At 37.1% G+C, this 8,480-nt stretch overlaps 1 protein-coding gene across 4 annotated transcripts in view; it reads left to right on the plus strand.

Annotated features, from left to right (window-relative positions):
• The window catches only part of STXBP4 (syntaxin binding protein 4), a 228,627-nt gene that overhangs the window by 153,845 nt on the left and 66,302 nt on the right, over nt 1–8,480 (plus strand). The gene's annotated exons all lie outside the window — the stretch shown is intronic.

Below are 8,480 nucleotides of genomic sequence, written 5' to 3' on the forward strand. Positions count from 1 at the left end.
CCGTCCCATTGGACCCAGGGCCTCACCTCCATGACCTCATCTAACTTTATCTCCCCAAAGGCCCTATCTCCCAGTATAGCCTACATTATGGGTTAGGGCTTCAGTATATGAATTGGATGGGGTAGGGGCATAATTCAGTTCACAACAGTTGCTTCTTTCTTAAACTACTTTCCATAAATTTTCCAGCTCCTTTTTCTTTATCTAATAATCTCCATTACAGTGCAGTATATTTTTTTCCTATACATCTACCAAGTTTTAGGCACATTTGCAAGAATTAATCCAAATCAGTGCCTTTTCCCTTGTGCCCTAGTCTTTAGTAGATGAAGCAGCTAAGGGGAGGGGGAGTGTGGCAAGGAGAAAAACGACACCCCCCCCCCAATGATGTCTTCATGTTAATCTCCACAACATTTGAATACATTAGGTTACATGGTAAAGGGGCGTGAAGGTTGCATGTGGAATTAAGACTGCTAATCAGCTGGTCTTAAAATAGAGAGATCATCCTGGATTATCCAGGTGGGTCCAGTCTAATCACATGAGTCCTTAACACTGGAAGAGGGAGGCAGAAGAAGAGGGTCAGAGAAAGAGATATTACAGTGGAAGCAGAGACAGGCTATGTTTCTAGCTTTGAAGATGGGGGCCATGAACCACAGAATGTGGGTGGCCTTTAAGCTGGAAAAGCAAGGAAATAAAATCTCCCCTAGAGCCTCCAGAAAGGAACGTAGCCTTGTCAACACCTTGATTTTAACCCAGCGAGAGCCATATCGGACTTCTGAGCTACAGAACTGTAAGCCAGTGAATTTGAGTTGTTTAAAGCCACTTAATTTTATGTGGCAATTTGTTACTGCACCAATAGAAAACTAATACAGGGAGTCAGTGGTGGGAGAGGGTAAGGGTTATGACTTGGACCTACAATTGTCAAGCATGGAACTAGAGGATTTATACATGTTATCTCTTAACAATATTGAGGCAGGTGTTACATGTTTTCTAGATTAGGAAACTGAGACTCGAAGTTTAAGTAACTTTCCCAGAGACACACAGTAACCCAGTTAGTACATGGGCCATCTGGGATTTCAAACCAGGTCTGCCTAGTCTGTACAAAAGAATAGTAACCCTGGTCTGCATCTAAGCCCTGGTTCTGCTACTGTGTGAACTAAGGGTACTCGGACACCCTTCGCCTTGGTTTCTTCAGTTGTAAAACTTGTAGAGACAAGTTAGGTTTATGAGCTTTGTATGAAAAGCAAATTGGGAAATCCGTATCAAAAACATTGTAAGATACAAAATGCTTATCCAATGTCAAGTCTGATCAGCTGCCACATACCTAAACATGCATATCAAATGAATGATCTAGGACAATGAGGGGGCTAGAGGGTCTTCTTAGATCTTACCCGAACTTTGTTACTTAGCATCAGCTTTAACCAGGCCCCTTTATGAAAAATCTGCATCCTTTTGTTGGGTGCTGGATGCCTAGAAACTTGGCTTTCGCTGCATCCTGAGTTCTATCAGAGGGTGAAAATTCCAGGGTAGTAAAATCACTTCAGTAATGGTGAGAGAATTGAGGGGTAGCGTGAGCTCTTAGCCATCCCTTACCATCATGTTTATTTATCTTTGGTAGCATTTTATACTCTACCAGTTAACACAAGATTTGTTTAGCTAACAATAGTACTTGTTCGATGTAAACAATTATAACTTAAATCCTGGGATTTGAATAAGTTTACATATAACTCTGGCTATTTAGCAAATAAACTCTAGTTTATTTGGAATTGTTTGGATTATCATAGTGGTTCAGTTATTATCTACCACCAAATTTATGAGCAGACCTTTTCAGGTTACTTGGATATTAGAATATTGGTGAAGAGGGTTAGTAGTCCTGGTTATTTGGCAACTTTTAGGCTGTTTAAATCAATTGAATTCTTTCCTGATAAAGTTGAGTCTCTTTATGCATATTTCTGAATCACTTAGAGTGAGGCTACTGCATTATCACATCTGAAGTAGTTTTATCTGATCCTCAATCATAAATAAGCTAGTCTACCACTTTTGAGCATTTTTTACTTGTGGTATAATAATAATACCAGTGAAAAGTGTGGTGGATCCATGCATGATACATTTATTGACCCTCATTTTCTGTGAGCCTGACACCGAGATTGTAAAGACGTGTAGAATGCTCTGCCCTTCAGAAGTTAACAGCCTGGTGGGCAAAAAGACAGACATATTAAGAATTCATTTTCATGATGTGAAAAGTGTAAGACTTCTGGGGAAACGGGCTTCATGCCAGTACTTTTTATTCCTAGTTAATAAAAATATGAGTTTTGTGGCAAGTGCTTTAAAAAATGCTTTAGACAATATAATCTGTGATCAGTCAACCCATCCTAAATTACCTCATTTTGTAAGACTGAAGAGCCCTTTTAGAAAAGTGATCATTTGCCCCATCCCAGAATCACCCTCCAGATTGTTGTTGAAACCCACCCAGATAACAGAGCCTCAGAGAGGAGTTTAACAGAATGGCTAAATTCTCAGAAGTCAGATTTGAGTCCAGATCCAGGCTCTAACAAGAGTTTTATGACCTGAAATAAGTTATTTTACCTCTCTCGGTATTAGTTTCCTCATATATAACATGAGGATGATAAGTATAACTTTTTCTCTTCTTCAAAATAAACTAAGGTTCTAAAAGACAGTTAAGTCCATTGATTCACAAGTCCAAGATGGCACCACTAGAAATAGTATTGTAGAGTTGATGAGAGAACTCTAAAGGTGGATGGCATGTTTGGTGTTTACCCCATAATTTTTTACTATAATTAGAAGTTTCTACTTTATAGCACTCACTCTCAAGTGGCTTTTGTACTTATGCATTATGGAGTTGGTAATACTTGGATAGAACATGTCAAGACTATAGAGATGGTGGGGGAGGGAACCTCTCAGAGTCCCATCCAGTTTTGTGATTTTAGAATGTTCAATTCTTCTCTGATAAAATATGTACATTCATATTCTTACATTTTTAGTGTAGTCCACTTAACTTTGGTGTAAAAATAATATTAGAATAAGTATAAAATTAGTTGGAATTTTGTTTCAAATCATTTTAGTTTTTTTAAGGTTTCAAATTTGGTAATTAAGAAAAATGTGCTTAATCAAATGTTTATTAAACTTATTTTATTGGATAAAAAAGTGAAACATCTGAACATTACAAATTAAAGTATCTTCTATATTTAATGCACCTGTATTCATAAGCGAGAATTTAAGATGGGAACTGGCGGTGGTCTAGCAAAGTTGTTTCTAATTAAATTTAGTTTTCATTAATCTATATTCTGACAGTCTTTTGATTATTGACCCATAGCATGAAAATATATATGTATTGCCTGTCTTCTGTATTTTAGAAAGCCAGCCTCTTAGTTTGGAGAAGTTGTATTTACTGGGGAAGTAACAGTCATGGCTTCATCTTGAAATACTGTCTTTCTTGATGATGATTTAGAATGACATTAACTGCTGTAACAAACCACCACCTTTCAGTGGCTTAATGCTCACATACCTATAGTCAGTGCAGAGCTTCCTGGTTGATGAATGGCTTTTCTTTTCTTTGACTGGTGACTTTGGTACCCCAGCTCCTCCTAGCTCATGGCTCCGCATCCCCTAAGCCCTCAGAGTCCTCAGCCTTCAGTTAGCGGATGAGGAGTAAGAGTAGAGAAGGCACTCCAGTTTCTTAAAAAACTCCAGCCCACAAGAGATAAGCATCAATTCTCTCACCTTCCACTGGCAGGAACTAGCCACATGCTCACATAAGGATAGCTGAGACAGGTAGTCTCTGTCTGGACAGCTACCTCCTAGTAACAACTCTGTGATACGGAAGGGAGAACATAAAGTTTGGCGGGCACCGCCAAAGGGTACATGAGAATGTACAAATACACCAACTTGAAAATTCTGTGCTGATTAATATCTAATAGTCCAGTGTATATAAGTACCAGTGGGACATGTTCTTTGAGGCCTTCTGTATTCTTTAATCCTACCACAATGAAAAACAGCATCAATTTTTAAGAGTTGCCCGAAGCTGTGATCTGTGACTGTAGAACGGTTTCTTTGTGTCAGCTCTGGACCTGGGATGTTTTGGTTCTGTACAGTAATCGACAGCAATCTAAACCTGTGTTTATAATTTAAAGGATGTAATTTATATTTTTCATATTTTTATCAGGAATTTTCTTTTTTGTGTTCATCTTTTACAAGTCTAATGACAGCAATTTTTTCCAATATTATGCATAAGTAATATATTACTATATAGCTTTAGATTCTTAAAATAATGTGATACCTGAGATGTAAAGGTTTTTTAATTAATCAAATTTTTCAGTTTTCAAAAGATATGTACTTTTTATATAAATCACCATAAATATGTAGTGAAAAGAAATTTGTCTTGAAGACCATAAGGATTTGGATGGGATCCTGCTAATATTTGGTCAGAGCCCCACTGCATTTCCAAATGTTTAATTACAAAATACGGGAACTGTTTTGTGATATTTACAGAGTTAATTACTGAAAAATATCCTTTTGATTTTAGGGATGTATTTCCAAAATTATGTAAGAGGGAGCTCCTTATATGTCAGTGGTAACAAACAGCTTGTAATTTTCTCTTAAATGTGTTTTGGAATAAATTCTTCATATTACTAATTCCCAGTCATTCTCATAACCAGTGTCTGGGAAGATTACGTGCTCCCTCACCAAGGTTTGGTGACTTTTTAATAATTTTATTGACGTGGTTCACTTCCTGTTCTTACCTTTAAATTTGTTTTCAGTTGGAATTCTTTTATACGTATTAATCTTTTATTGTTATTACTACTTGCAGTTTATGGCCAGTTGTAAATTTTTCCAGTAATTCCAAGATACTGATGCCAGGAAAAGATTGAATTAACATATATTACTTGTCTTTATTTTCTTGTTCATATGAATATTATATGCATAGGATTACCCCCCACCCCTCCCCAAAAAAAGGACATTGCAAGTTAATTACTTAGTCACATTATTTTGCAACCTTACCTTAAACATGATAAAGTTATATATGCAATCTTGCTAAACTCACAATGATATATAAATAGTGCCATTTACAATGGAATTTAACAGAAGAACCTCTTTCATCATCACAGACCATTATTAAGAATGAATTTCTTCAAAGCTAGTGCACTTTTTGTCTTTAAACCACTTTTCTCTTAAAGGCTGTCCTAAATTTTTATTTTGAAAGAAAGCGTTTTGCATGCTAGGAGGTAAGAAACATAAGGAGGGTAATTATAATGGGATTTAAATAATTCACTTACATTTCTTTGCCAATAAAATAAAGCATGTTCTCTTAGGGCTTTTTTTTTTATAAGCCCTAAAATATGTCTTTCAATTTACTAATATTACAAAGAAAAAAACACAACACCATCCTCTTCCTAGATCGAATATTACTGTTTCCCAACAACAGATTTGGCAATCACTCAGAGGCAAGTAGTATTATGCTTTTTAGATTTTCAAATAATATCTGAACTGCTGTTGATTGCTCCCCAAATCAGGTCAGATGCACTCTCTGCAGGAACATTTGCCAGAGGTAGTGTATGTTCAAATGGAAGATTTTTACATTCCATAGTCAGCCTCATTTATTCTCCAGACCTCTAAATTTTTCATACTAAGTAGGAGCATCTCACTTTATGAACCATGGGGTCTTTATTAATTAAACAGAGTCAATAGGGCTGATTTATTCTCTCTTCTCAGTTGAGCTACCAAGCACACAAATCAGAGAGGAAATATCTCTAATACTAGAATGTTCTCCAAGCCAGTAAAGCTGGGATTATCTCATCATACCGATTATGTCAAAGCTCTTTAGGCACAATGTTCACCAGGACATAAAATTAAATGGTATACACACAGATGGCCCTGTTCCAGCATCATAGGAAGAATTCCAAGTATTTCTTACAATAATCACAAAGTTCTAATTGTCAAAAACAAAAAAAAACCCTAAAAACTAGCCATGATCACTTATCGAATATCTACTTTTTGCCAGGCACTTCACATGCACTACCTGAGTTTTAGCAGCTTTGGTTTTTGTTCGTACAAAAGACCTAGGTGTGAAATATGTACTTGAAGCATAGAAACCTTATACCTTTGTTGGTCGTTTTGTTTTTGTTTTTGTTTTTTCCTAGTTAAGTAGCTGTTGTAATTGCACATTTGGTGTTCTGGGTGTGTGTTTTCTAAACAGATATCAAGAAGTATATTGTGAACAAGCTTAATCAATTAATATTTTATGGTGTTACTTTTGTATTTGGGAAAAGATCGGATGTAGATTTGTTGATTTTAAAAAAGCGCTTAATGAAGTTTCCTGGCAAGGATGACCTTCTAGTGGAACTTTCTAATAGTCATTTTTCAGAGTGAATAGCTACATTTTTTCCTTAGACATTTTGTTTTTGCTTAGTTTACATTATAAATTTAATGGATTGTCCATATCTAGGCAGTTTTCATAGTTTAAGCTTAAGAACATTATTTTTCAAAAAGTCTACTAGGAAAGCATGCACCTGAACTTGTCCCTGAGGTGCTTGCTCCTGTTTGCCTTCCTTCCCACACTCCCTAATTAGGGGACATTGTTGGGGAGGGAGGATTTATAATAATTTAAAGTCTCTTCTTTGGACTAAGATATTATAAATGTTCTGGTAAACATCAAAGTAAATATACCAAGATTTTGTCTCATCAAGTTTTTCCTTTTAGTTTTAAACAGGTGCTTTGTACAGAATGATGTGTCCTCATTTCACCTTGCCGCGGCATCCTGGCCCTCTTATGTTACACTCATTAGTATTTCTTTAAAACCACTTTCAATTTAGGCAGACTTCCAGCTTTCCCTACCCCCGCCCCCAAGACCTTGAAATGAAGTTAACCTGTGCAGAATCCAATGCTTTAGTAAGTTTAGCCTCCATAATAAGAAATTCCATTAAACCATAAACCATTTTAAAGAGATAATAGTAATGTGGATTACTGTCAAGAGAATAATGATTCTTTGTACCGCTTAGCCACACTCTGCGCTTTTGAAATGACGAAGATTCACCTTGATTCTTAAAACAACTTAAATTTGTTTACCCCATCATGAAACTAACAGTGATCTTCCATAGAAAGATGAATTTTAATATTTAAACGGAGGATTTGAGCAATTTGTATTGGGGGATATGCATAGAATTTGGGATACAGGGTCAAAAACAAACCAAATCACCACTGACAGTGTAACTGCCCATTTGTACTAAGTCCAACAATTTCAGATATTGTCATCAACAGCCAATAAAGTAAGTGCATTTTTGTGATAGTTCCCAAATTGCGCCCTGTGGAATACTCGTCCCATGTGTGCTAACAGGGGCATGTTAGTTTGAATAATACTGCATACTGCTGGAAAGCCATAGCACATGTTAATATAGTTAAGGCTTAGGGAAATCCTGCAGTAAAGAAACCTGTTTAGCTCTGTTTAACCTAGTATATCTCAAACTTACTCAACCAGTGAATTATCTTCTTTCATAAAAGTTACTAAAAACACACTTTGGAAATGTTATTCTGTGATGTAGGAGAAACTTTTAGACACCCCCCCCCATCTTACTTGATCCTCCTAAGGGCCAGCCCTCGGACAGACTCTATCTAAGACATGATACTACTTTCCATGGTTGAGTTTGCATAGGATAGGGGTGGGGAAGACTGATCTAGATGGACGAGGGCAGTGGGGTAAGCCAGTGCAAGAAAGAGCATCCAGGAAGAAGAAACAAATCAGCTGCCTGTCCAACACTCAAGAGCTGGGCAGAGAGTGGTGGATCTGGGAGATTTATTCAGCTAAAGGCTGAGCATTGGATTCTAGGTCTGAGAAACACCATCCACCTGCTGGGGCACAGGTGGTAAGATTTCAGCGCTCTCTGAACGTGCCCTGTACCTGTTGTACATCCTCCCTTACCTCTGCTTCTTCCTCCCCGAAATGCCTCATCATTCGTTCTGAGCGCATGTTAAGCACCATAAATTCAGATAAGAAACACAGTTCCTGTCCTCAAGCAGCTTCTTATGCAGTAACTTCTTACTTCTTTACTGAAGATAAGCAGGCCCTTATGATAGAGCGTAATAAGAGATAGGATCAGGAGCACAGATTGGAGGAAGTATGAGGGAAATTGATTCTTTGAAATTAGTAGGAGTTAACTAGGTAAACAAAACAGGAGGGAGGAAGACTGTAGCAGAGAAGAAAGTATTGTTGAGGCAGGTAAAAAAAAATAATAAAAAAAAGGTATTTCATACTATGGACTATGTATTTGATCCAGGAGGCATGGGTTGGCACTGAATTTTTAGCAGGTGAGCAACGGTGTATGATTTGTCATTTAGAAACAGCCCTTGGCTGGAGTAGAGACTGAATTAACAAAGAACCAGAACAGGCAGAGAGACAAGCAATTTCAGTGACTCAGGCTATGGCACCGGAAGAGAGGGAGTAAAATACCCCACAGATGTTTCAGTAAGACAGT

This window comes from Ursus arctos, unplaced genomic scaffold (genome assembly GCF_023065955.2).
Source record: "Ursus arctos isolate Adak ecotype North America unplaced genomic scaffold, UrsArc2.0 scaffold_24, whole genome shotgun sequence".
Taxonomy (NCBI): domain Eukaryota; kingdom Metazoa; phylum Chordata; class Mammalia; order Carnivora; family Ursidae; genus Ursus; species Ursus arctos.